Source organism: Ranitomeya variabilis, chromosome 1 (genome assembly GCF_051348905.1).
Source record: "Ranitomeya variabilis isolate aRanVar5 chromosome 1, aRanVar5.hap1, whole genome shotgun sequence".
NCBI classification, from domain to species: Eukaryota; Metazoa; Chordata; class Amphibia; order Anura; family Dendrobatidae; genus Ranitomeya; species Ranitomeya variabilis.
The window spans coordinates 449,724,093-449,737,105 of record NC_135232.1 but is presented as its reverse complement, the minus strand read 5'-3'; the positions used below and the strand labels follow the sequence as shown (position 1 = coordinate 449,737,105).

Sequence of the window (13,013 nt, the reverse complement as noted above, 5' to 3'; positions counted from 1 at the left end):
TTTTACGCTTCTGGGAACACAATATGCTTGGACAGTGTTACCACAAGGTGCAAAGAATTCACTGGCACAATACTCAACAGCACTGTAGTCAGTCCTTCAGAGCTTGATCACCAGACAGTCCTCAGTTGTGCTGTAGCAGTATATTTTGGATTTGTGCACCAGATATTGAGAGCTATAGGACTGCTTCCATAAGTCTTCTGCAGTTTGTAGAACAAAATTGATGTAGGGCCTCCAAGGATAAACTTTAATTTTGTAAACCAAACAGCTGTTTTCTTGGGTCACTGTCTGCATGGACCTACCAGGCACCTCACTACTGATCACATTCTGGCCATACCAACCATTTCTGTCCCTACATCTGTCAATCATCCCTGTACATTTCTGAGCCTAGTCTCCTATTGTAAAGAATGGATCCCCAATGCTGCTTCACATATGCAGCCTCTCTAAGATTCAATTAAGTTACCCTTTCATTTGTCCAAGTCGCTCTTGATAACTTTTACACCCGTAAACATGACATCATGTCCACACCAGCACTGGGTATACCCAATTATGAGATTCCTTTTAATCTTTATTGTGCCATGTCCCAAAGATGTTGAATTAGCAGTTTTGACCCAAACCAATGGTTCCTATCAAACCACTATTGCATACTATTCAGCACAGCTGGACCCAGTAGCAAGAGGTGCTCCTTCATGTGTCAGAGCTATTTCTGCTGTTAACATAATAGTTCACAAGCCATACTCTATTGTTCTTCACTTTCCAACTCTCATTCGTACACCACATGACATACATTGAGTTCTGTCCCAAGTCCAGCCGAAAGACCTATCCATTGGCATCCATGCATTCGCGCAATAATGGCTTTCTTCTGGCAACTCAACCAGACCATGCAGCCCATTTTTCTTCAAGCGCCTCCTTATTGTGCATCTTGAAACGTCCACACCACTAGTTTTCAGAGAATCCAGTATTTCAGTTAATGTTACAGTATTTGTGGGTTTTACTTTGCATCCCGAACGATTTTCCTGGCAGTTGTCACAGGTCACAGGTGAGGATGTTACCTTTAGTAGCCATTCAAACCCATTTGTGTCAAATTCTGTGCATGTTATCAGGCCAAAATCACCAGGGTATGTGAACTTTTGATCAGGGTCATTTGTGTGTTTTGGGTTGTCATGATTTAAAAAGAGAAAACACAGTAGTTTGACAATAAATGGCTTCACCCAACCACTAACCATGAGTGGAGAAAAAGTTTTTGCTGTTATCATTCATATTCTCTGAAAAAGGCCAAGAAAGTAAAAATTCTGCTGGAGTATGTAAACTTTTGAGCACAACTGTATGTGAATGTCACTGACATCTACATATCTATTTATTCCATGTGTATTCATCTATCTATTCTGACCTGTCATGCTGTGATTATATACTGTACGCGGCACATGAATTGCTGTATATATATATATATATATATATATATAATACAAACACATACACACTGCTCAAATAAATAAAGGGAACACTTAAACAGAATATAGCTCCAGGTAAATCAAACTGGAAGCAACATTGTTTGACAATCAATTTCACATGCTGTTGTGCAAATGGAATTGACAACAGATGGAAATTATTGGCAATTATCAAGACACACGCAATAAAGTTTTTGTTCTGCAGGTGGGTACCACAGACCACATCTCAGTACCAATGCTTTCTGGCTGATGGTAGTCACTTTTGAATGTTGATTATACTTTCACACTCGTGGTAGCGTGACACAGACTCTACAACCCACACAAGTGGCTCAGGTAGTGCAGCACATTCAGGATGGCACATCAATGCGAGTTGTGGCAAGAAGGTTTGCTGTGTCTGTCAGCGTAGTATCCAGAGGCTGGAGGTGCAACCAGGAGACAGGCCAGTACACCAAGAGACGTGGAGGGGGCCGTAGGCCAGCAGCACCACTACCTCAGCCTTTGTGCAAGGAGGAACAGGAGGAGCACTGCCAGACCCTTGCAAAATGACCTCCAGTAGGCCACAAATGTGCATGTTTAAACATGCGGAAAAAGGAGTCAAACAGCTGTCACTTATATTATAGTAAAAAGGTGAATGTTTATTTAAATAACAACAGATTATTAAACTATCAAAACTGGTTTAACAGATCGTAAAACCTAAGTCTAACATGGATACGGGTAACAAAATTACCCCATACATAACCAAAAAATAGTACAGCTCAAGGATGCAGATTCATAAGTATATTACAGGCACTAGTGATGATCTAAATAAGTAGTAGGACACTCTCTGCCGTATAAGGAACCTGTTCACAGTAAATATAAACACAAAGTCCATGACTGCACCTTACCCATATAAGCCGTGGTGTATGTGTGGCGCTCTCCACACATACACCACGGCTTATATGGGTAAGGTGCAGTCATGGACTTTGTGTTTATATTTACTGTGAACAGGTTCCTTATACGGCAGAGAGTGTCCTACTACTTATTTAGATCATCACTAGTGCCTGTAATATACTTATGAATCTGCATCCTTGAGCTGTACTATTTTTTGGTTATGTATGGGGTAATTTTGTTACCCGTATCCATGTTAGACTTAGGTTTTACGATCTGTTAAACCAGTTTTGATAGTTTAATAATCTGTTGTTATTTAAATAAACATTTACCTTTTTACTATAATATAAGTGACAGCTGTTTGACTCCTTTTTCCGCATGTTTAAATATTATATGGGAGTTTGGTCTGTCCAGATGTGGACATATATGTGGCTCTGTTCTAATTTATCACAAATGTGCATGTGTCTGCACAAATGGTTAGAAACCGCCTCTATGAGGATGTCTGATTGTCCCATGTCCACAGATGGGGGTTGTGCTCACAACTAGTGTTGAGCATTCCGATGCTGCAAGTATCGGGTATCGGCCGATACTTGCTGTATCGGAATTCCGATACCGGGATTCCGATACTCTTGTGGTATCGGGTATCGCAACAACATTAATGTTAAAATGTGTAAAAGAGAGAATTAAAATAAAAAATATCGCTATACTCACCTGTCCGACGCAGCCGGGACTTCAGCGAGGGAACCGGCAGCGTTGTTTGTTTAAAATTCGCGCTATTACTTGGTTACGTGAATTCCCGGCTTGTGATTGGTCAGGTCGGCCACGTTGCCGGGACGCGGACCAATCACAGCAAGCCGTGACGAAATTACGTCACGGCTTGCTGTGATTGGTCCGCGTCCCGGCAATATGGCCGCCCTGACCAATCACAAGCCGTGACGTCACGGGAGGCTGGACACGCGCCCATTTTAAAATGAGCGCGTCCAGCCTCCCGGCTTGTGATTGGTTGACCGCGGCGCAACCAATCACAAGCCGTGACGTCACGGGAGGCTGGACACGTGCCCATTTTAAAATGAGCGCGTCCAGCCTCCCGGCTTGTGATTGGTTGACCGCGGCGCAACCAATCACAAGCCGTGACGTCACGGGAGGCTGGACACGCGCCCATTTTAAAATGAGCGCGTCCAGCCTCCCGGCTTGTGATTGGTTGACCGCGGCGCAACCAATCACAAGCCGTGACGTCACGGGAGGCTGGACACGCGCCCATTTTAAAATGAGCGCGTGTCCAGCCTCCCGTGACGTCACGGCTTGTGATTGGTCAGGGCGGCCATATTGCCGGGACGCGGACCAATCACAGCAAGCCGTGACGTAATTTCGTCACGGCTTGCTGTGATTGGTCCGCGTCCCGGCAACATGGCCGACCTGACCAATCACAAGCCGGGAATTCACGTAACCAAGTAATAGCGCAAATTTTAAACAAACAACGCTGCCGGTTCCCTCGCTGAAGTCCCGGCTGCGTCGGAGAGGTGAGTATAGCGATATTTTTTATTTTAATTCTTTCTTTTACACATTTATATGGTTCCCAGGGCCTGAAGGAGAGTTTCCTCTCCTTCAGACCCTGGGAACCATCAGGAATACCGTCCGATACATGAGTCCCATTGACTTGTATTGGTATCGGGTATCGGTATCGGATTGGATCCGATATTTTGCCGGTATCGGCCGATACTTTCCGATACTTTCAAGTATCGGACGGTATCGCTCAACACTACTCACAACCCAACATCGTGCAGGACGCTTGGCATTTGCCACAGAACACCAGGATTGGCAAATTTGCCACTGGCGCCCTGTGCTCTTCACAGATGAAAGCAGGTTCACACTGAGCACATGTGACAGACGTGCCAGAGTCTGGAGACGCCGTGGGGAGCGATCTGCTGCCTGCAACATCCTTCTGTATGACTGGTTTGGCAGTGGGTCAGTAATGGTGGGGGGTGGCATTTCTTTGGAGGGCCGCACAGCCCACCATATGCTCGCCAGAGGTAGCCTGACTGCCATTAGGTACCAAGATGAGATCCTCAGACCCCTTGTGAGACCATATGCTGGTGCGGTTGGCCCTGGGTTCCTCCTAATCCAGGACAGTACCAGACCTCATGTGTATGGAGTGTGTCAGCAGTTCCTGCAAGATGAAGTCATTGAAGCTATGGACTGGCCTGCCCATTCCCCAGACCTGAATCCGATTGAACACATCTGGGACATCATGTCTCGCACCAACCACCAACGTCACATTGCACCACAGACTGTCCAGGAGTTGGTGGATGCTTTAGTCCAGGTCTGGGAGGAGATCCCTCAGGAGACTATCCGCCGCCTCATCAGGAGCATGCCCGAGCATTGTAGGGAGGTCATACAGGCACGTGGAGGCCACACACACACACACAACAGAACTAGTGATGAGCGAGTGTACTCGTTGCTCGGGTTTTCCCAAGCATGGTCGGGGGTCTCTGAGTATTTGTAACTGCTTGGAGGTTTAGTTTTCATCGCGGCAGCTGAATGATTTACAGCTACTAGCCAGGTTGAGTACACGTGGGACTTGCCTGATTGCTAGGGAATCCCCACATGTAATCAAGCTGGCCAGTAGCTGTAAATCATTCAGCTGCCACGATGAAAACTAAATCTTCGAGCAGTCATAAATACTCGGAGACCACCCGAGCAACGAGTACACTCGCTCATCACTAAACAGATCATCATTTCCTTGTCTTGAGGCATTTCCACTGAAGTTGGATCAGCCTGTAACTTTATTTTCCACTTTGATTTTGAGCATCATTCTAACTCCAGACCTCCGTGGGATATTAGTTGTGATTTACGTTGATAATTTTTAGGTTTTATTGTTCTCAACACATTCCACTATGTGATGAATAAAGATTTACAACTGGAATATTTCATTCAGTGTTATCTAGGATGTGGGATTTTAGTGTTCCCTTTATTTTTTTAAGCTGTGTATATATGTGTGTCACTGACATCTATACATCTATGTATTCTATGTGCCAGCTTTTATTCCATCTTTTACTGAATGTTACCGAATTTCTCGTGTTACCAATCACAAATCCGAATGTACCATAATTGTGTCAAATTTATGTTTGGCGATCGTTTTCTTAACATATTTGCTAATCTAGTTAGCAAATAATCTAGTGAGTTATTACCTCATAAAGTGACACTGGTCAGAATTGTAAAGATTGGCCTGGTAACTAACGTGCAAACCACCTTGGGTGGTAAAGGGGTTAAAATCTGTTTGGCATGTTGGTGTCCAATAAAGTAAGTATCCTAAAAAGCCAATTCTGTAAAAATGATTTCAGAATTGCTGACACTGAACTCCTTTATCTAAGGTAGTCATTCACCACCAGTGGGGAATACGTAAAAATCTACAACATTCGCTCTCTTCTGTATAAGAAAGGTACTGATAAATAAGTATACTGTAAAAATGTACATCACCACTAGATGGCAGAAATAACCCAGATAGTAAAAGTAATTCTCCCAATTGCAAATCTATAACACTCAAACTTTTTTCTTTATCTGATTTTTTCTGACTGATGAAATTCTACTAGAAAGATATTTACAACAATATAAACAATCTGTGGGGAAAGGTTTTTACTTTAGTTACTTTTCAGTGTATCATTTCTTGGGACATACACAAGTCACTTTGGCAGGGCACATTTATTTCAAGTCATAAAATGGTGACGATGTTTCACCTTCTTGTTGGCACACAGTAATATGCCTGTTATACGGTTATGTGAATTAGTCCCTCAAGGGGCTCTCCAAGATTCTACATGATTCAGACCCAACTGAAATTGGCTCTGAGAAGATGCAAAGGGGCAATCATTGTTCACCCATTTAACATGTAACTAATAATAACTTGACCTTCTTGTGGTTTTGTGAACAGAGCAGATGTTTGGTTCCACAGCCCACCTACGGGTATTGGAAGAAGACCCATAATTCCTAGGTGTGCTGCTTAACAAAACACCGGCTCTGTTCACAGAAGATGAAGTTCTATGCCACACAGCTAAAAAGTCTGAAAGGGGTGGTCTGGGACTTTTACATTGATGGTCTGTCCTCAGATTATGTCATTAATATCTGCGTGGTGAGGGTCAAGCACCTGGAAGCTCCGCCAACCAGTTGTTCCTAGTGCCAACAGTTGAAAATGCTCAATTGTGGTGCTGTACAGTACCATCAATTGTAACGTGGCCACGGTCGGGTACTGCAGATCCACCCTGATTTGAAGCAATAGTAGATGCATGTGCAGTACCGGCCATGGCCACGTTACAGCTGATGGAGCTATTCTGTGCAACTCTGCAACCAACGCATTGCTGCCACTGGGTACAGCTGTTTGGCGTTGTACCCCCACCGATCAGATATTGACGACCTCTGCTAAGTATAGGCCATCAATGAAAAAGTCCTGGACAACCCCTTTAATATTCAAGTCAGTCACCAGACCTGAATCACATAAAATGTGTCTAGACTATGCTTGATCATGAAGTAAAATGACATTTACAAAAACATGCTTGGTGTAGAGAACTTCTGATTGTTTGCCTACCGAATGGACCAACATTCCACTGGTCAAGATAGCAGAACTCCTAGATTGCATGCCCGACCGGATTAAGGCTTTGACGAAAGTAAGCAGAGGGACAAATAGGTTTTATTATACATGTTTGACAAACACAGTCAGAAAATAAATGTGTCTACCTGTGGGTTGTCACTAAGTCAACATTTAGAGAATGATAAAATCTACTTTGCTCTACCAATGGATTTTCCAATGTCATTCTATCATACTCAGCGGAGAATGTTGTTTTGTACCTGTTGCAGCAGCTGCAATGGAGCAATGACAGAATATAAACATAAAAATATACTGAAAGAACATTACAGTCAGGAACTTCAGAATACATTTATTGTAAAAAAAAAAGTCTTGAGTGTCAAGAATGATTGTTCCAATAACATAAACAGCGTTTTGGTGTCTGACATTCTCTACTATCAGAAAGACATGAATGTTCCCTTTCATACATGGTGCTTTATAATTATTGGTAACTATTATCGCTGGCTCGTTGGTCTAGGGGTATGATTCTCGCTTTGGGTGCGAGAGGTCCCGGGTTCAAATCCTGGACGAGCCCATGCTTGTGGAAATCTTATGGGTTGAACTAGATGGACTTGAAGTCTTCCTTCAACCTTAATAACTATGTTACTACAGTCATGGCCAAAAGTATTCACACCCCTGCAATTCTGTCAGATAATTCTCAGTTTCTTCCTGAAAATGATTGCAAACACAAATTCTTTGGTATTATTATCTTCATTTAATTTGTCTTAAATGAAAAAACACAAAAATAATTTTCCTAAAGCCAAATTGGATATAATTCCACACCAAACATAAAAAAGAGGGTGGACAAAAGTATTGGCACTGTTCGAAAAATCATGTGATGCTTCTCTAATTTGCGTAATTAACAGCACCTGTAACTTACCTGTGGCACCTAACAGGTGTTGGCAATAAGTAAATCACACTTGCAGCCAGTTGACATGGATTAAAGTTGACTCAACCTCTGTCCTGTGTCCTTGTGTGTACCACATTGAGCATGGAGAAAAGAAAGAAGACCAAAGAACTGTCTGAGGACTTGAGAAACCAAATGTGAGGAAGCATGAGCAATCTCAAGGCTACAAGTCCATCTCCAAAGACCTGAATGTTCCTGTGTCTACCGTGCGCAGTGTCATCAAGAAGTTTAAAACCCATGGCACTGTGGCTAACCTCCCTAGATGTGGACGGAAAAGAAAAATTGACAAGAGATTTCAACGCAAGAATGTACGGATGTTGGATAAAGAACCTCGACTAACATCCAAACAAGTTCAAGCTGCCCTGCAGTCCGAGGGTACAACAGTGTCAACCCGTACTATCCGTCGGCGTCTGAATGAAAAGTGACTGTATGGTAGGAGACCCAGGAAGACCCCACTTCTTACCCCGAGACATAAAAAAGCCAGGCTGGAGTTTGCCAAAACTTACCTGAAAAAGCCTAAAATGTTTTGGAAGAATGTTCTCTGGTTAGATGAGACAAAAGTAGAGCTTTTTGGGCAAAGGCATCAACATTGAGTTTACAGGAGAAAAAAAGAGGCATTCAAAGAAAAAAAAACAGGGTCCCTACAGTCAAACATGGCGGAGGTTCCCTGATGTTTTGGGGTTGCTTTGCTGCCTCTGGCACTGGACTGCTTGACCATGTGCATGGCATTATGAAGTCTGAAGACTACCAACAAATTTTGCAGCATAATGTAGGGCCCAGTGTGAGAAAGTTGTTTCTCCCTCAGAGGTCATGGGTCTTCCAGCAGGACAATGACCCAAAACACACTTCAAAAAACACTAGAAAATGGTTTGAGAGAAAGCACTGGAGACTTCTACGGTGGCCAGCAATGAGTCCAGACCTGAATATCATAGAACACCTGTGGAGAGATCTAAAAATGGCATGTTGGAGAAGACACCCTTCAAATATCATGGTCCTGGAGCAGTTTGCCAAAGAAGAATGGTCTAAAATTCCAGCAGAGCATTGTAAGAAACTCATTGATGGTTACCGGAAGCGGTTGGTCGCAGTTATTTTGGCTAAAGGTTGTGCAACCAAGTATTAGGCTGAGGGTGCCAATACTTTTGTCTGGCCCATTTTTGGAGTTTTGTGTGAAATGATCAATGTTTTGCTTTTTGCTTCATTCTATTTTGTGTTTTTTCATTTAAGACACATTAAATGAAGATAATAATACCAAAGAATTTGTGTTTGCAATCATTTTCAGGAAGAAACTGAGTATTATCTGACAGAATTGCAAGGGTGTGAATACTTTTGGCCATGACTGTATGTATTACTAACCTTGTAAAGTGGGAGTTCTTCCATGTCATCCATTTCTGAATCAAGACCTACAAGCTGATGACATCTCTAACGAGAGCTGCAAAAATTAAGACACATTTTGAAAAAAATAAAAATAATTTATAAGTTTACAATTGCAATATAAATTATTCATCGCCCATTGCAAATTAAGCTTCTTAGCAAATTGTACAAACCTTATGTAGCTTTCCATAAAACAAACAAGATAAATGTAACCCCTAAGCTAGTTTCCACATTCCTGACGGAGTACCATGTTATAAATCAGACGTACCGTATGACATTTTTGTGGTAATAACTTGGTAAAGCTTCTTCCAATCCCGGTGTTTCGGACAATGTTTTTTGGGTCACTTTGTATGGTAGTGGTAAATTTAGATAAAATTCACATTTTTTTTTTTAAATAATAAAAATTTGCCACTTTCAAGCTTTTCATTTTTACGCCCTTATAGCAGAAAGTCATACCACAAAAGTAGCTAATAAATAACATTTCCCCATATGTCTACATTATGTGAGCAGTGAAGAACAAGACGTGCACTCTAGCTAATAATGGTGCAGACTGAACATGGAGGGATAGTCCAGAATATAGTCCTGTACAACAACATATATATATATATATACAAAAAAGGTTGCACTCTATCGTGCCAAAGCATGTCTAATATGAAATATGAATAGCAAAATGGCTTTTGAACATTAGGAAAATATTTAAGAGACGCTTTGCACAGAATTTGATATAATCAAATAGTGTGAGCCCATCAACCATCGTCAAGGTGGTCTCAAAACTGATGGGTCCCTGACCACCCTGTCCAAATGTGAACACTTACCGAAGTCCAATGTCTGTTTGCCTGGGTGAATGTGGACACCTCTGTTCAGCAAAGCCTACATATGAGTTGGCCGGGACCAAGTGTGATGAGATGCAATTAAAAACCAGATGGTGAAGGGAGGAGTGCTCAGTCAGTCAGCTAACATAGAAATGACAGAAAAAGACTGGCACATCCAAACTAGTGTCAATAGGTGCATACCAGGAGCAGCTACCTCCATACACAAATATACAAAAAAGGTTGCACTCTATCGTGCCAAAGCATGTCTAATATGAAATACATGAAATATGAATAGCAAAATGGCCACCACCGCAGACACCAGTGACTCTTCAATTATAGCCCCTAACGGGACTCCTGCACCCTTCCAGGGATTTGTGCCCTCCGCTCAGTTTCTTCTATTAGAAGTAAGGTTTGAGAAAGACCCTACGGGTCGAAACGTTACCTTGAAACACTGCGGTGATACCTTTATGTTGGTGTTTATAATAAAGAAAACCACGTTTTTTGGCTAAGCAAAAACATTGAAAACCTTTTCTTTGAGTGCGACTGTTGTTGTACAGGACTACATTATGTGAGCATCATTTTTCAAATGTCCCTTTATTTTTTTTTTAGGATGTTAAATTTGTTAAAATTTTAGCATCAATTTTTTTTTTCAATAAAATTTACATAATCTATTTTGCTACAGACCTTTTTATTTTTAAGGTCACTTTGAAAGACCTCTAAAGTGATAAAAAAAAAACTCCAAATAGTGATATTTAAAAACTGTACCCCTTGAAGTATTCCAAACTGCTTACAGGAAGCTTTTTAACACGTCATGTAGCTCATAATAATTAACATAAAGTGGAAAGACAAAAATGAAAATTACATTTGTTCAACTAAAATGTTGCTTATGTAACATCTGTGCCGGATCCTGTCCCTTGTGTTCCTGCCTCAGCCGAGCCAATCTGCAGCACCGCGCCTTTGTTACAGGTGATACGTAACAGCATCAGTCCTGTTTTATTCCTGGGACTTTGAAAAAGCTGGTTAACCCTTCGGGGTATTGGTGTCTGGTGTGTTGTGTTCACCAGCCCTTGTATTATGCATGCTACCTTCAGCATCTGGTGATTTATGTGATCCTGCTCCCCCTTGGCTATGTGTCGCCCACCTTCTCTCTGCTGTACCAGCATGTCTCCTTAATTTTCTGTTTTGGTGCTTTAATATTGATTGCACATTATGTTGATATGTGATAATTGTTTAATAAAATGTCTTTATTTTATTATGTGGTGGACTTTCTGTACTCTTTTTCTTGCTGTTTCATATCTTTGGGAGTATTCCACTGGTCATCAGTTGTTGGAGTGAATGTACTCAGGGAGTCAGGTTGCTTTCCTCTCTTGGCCACAATGTTACCAATAGTTTGCTTATGCTGTGTCACATTAGTCGAGCCCCAAAGGTGTTAAAACAGCATAAACCCTCCCATGCTAGTTTGAAAACTTCACCCCTCAAGGAAAACATCTAAAAGAGTGCATAAGTGACCTAATTTAACATACTGCATCCTTCAATCAATTGACTTAGGGGAGTAATGAGTTATGCTTGGGGTTTTAATGGTCAGTGAATGCATAAGATAGTGGCATAAGTACGTTGTGCGGAGTACTTTGGGGCATAAAAATGTGTTGTGTTAAATCAGAAATGTAATAACATGTGGTATGCTTTGAAGCAACACTTATTGCCAAGGGCAGATTTCACAATGGTACACTGTGTTCTTTTGTATTCCATTTTCGGTACATACTGCGCCTTTACTATGTTCTTCCCTTCATTGCAGTTTGGGGACCCTTCAGTTCCAGAAGTACTGGGGCTCTTCCCTTTCTGATTTTTAAACAACAGGGCCTTTATAAATGCCTCCTGAAACTGAAACAATGTTCCTGTCTTGCCTGTACATTTAGACAGCACAAAAATATTAAATAGCGCCAATTTATACAATGTGTGTGGCCTGCTTTTTGTAACACACTTTTGTTTTCTGGTACTGTATGGTTTAAGGATCTGATCAAACAGAAAAAAATCCTCTATGATTTTATTATAATCCAATAATATTTGGCTTTAGAGTGTCAATTGTTTTGACTCGTAGAATGACAGGGGTATGGCGTATTGTAATCAAGATAAGGCCATCCTTCTTGTCCTTATACTTGACCAGTAACATGTTTTTTTTCTACCAAGTGTGCAGCTCTCGATATTTCTAATTAATCCCCCTATTAGAGGGATTTAAAAAGTGGGATGCTGGTGTAGAAGGTATTTATGTAGACGTAGTACCTCTGGTACAGCAGTGGGTGTGTAATGTGGTGCGGGGTGTTAGTCGTGGGTGAGCTACTAGTCTTCCCCGCCCCGGCAAGCTGCATGATGATGGGGGTCCTGGCCGGGCATGTGTTCTTAATATATGGGGGTGCTATGACCTTGCAGGCTGCATGATACCGATAACTTCAGTTGACCAGGATCAGATGTTGAAAGGTTCAATGAGGGAGATCACCAAACAAACAGTCTTTTTACTAAACATCAACCTGGTGGGGGTCATGTACAATAGATAGAAGATGCATCATAACTTCATGAACGTTTCTTTTAGAACATTGAGCATATTCACACACAATCTCAGTTCCCTTATCTTGGCTTGTCGGTTCCTCTTCCTTCACCATAACCCAGCACAGTACCTCGGAAGCTTCCCTGGTCCTCAATAATGACACTATAGTCCAGTAAGTGAGAGTCATGTACCGTACTTCAACCCACAGTTCCACGTCCTTTTCCCCTCCTGACAGTTCACTGTCTGTCCCTTCACTTTAGCCCCCGTCATCTCAGGGCTAATCCCAATCATTAACCCTAACTCTCCCTACTGTTGGGCAGAATACTATACGGTCACTCATAATGCATGTGACAATACACATTACGCATTTAAACACATTAAAACAATACACGTGTCTTTCAGGGAAAACGTGGGCAATATTCCCACCTTATTACATGTGCACCACATTCTTTTCAAT

General features: G+C 41.8%; 1 non-coding gene across 1 annotated transcript; it reads left to right on the top strand.

The window, feature by feature from the left end:
* Positions 1 to 7,387: 7,387 nt before the first annotated feature.
* On the top strand, positions 7,388 to 7,459 carry TRNAP-UGG (transfer RNA proline (anticodon UGG)). Its single transcript has one exon. It is a non-coding gene; the product is annotated as a tRNA-Pro (tRNA).
* The last annotated feature ends 5,554 nt before the right edge of the window (positions 7,460 to 13,013 follow it).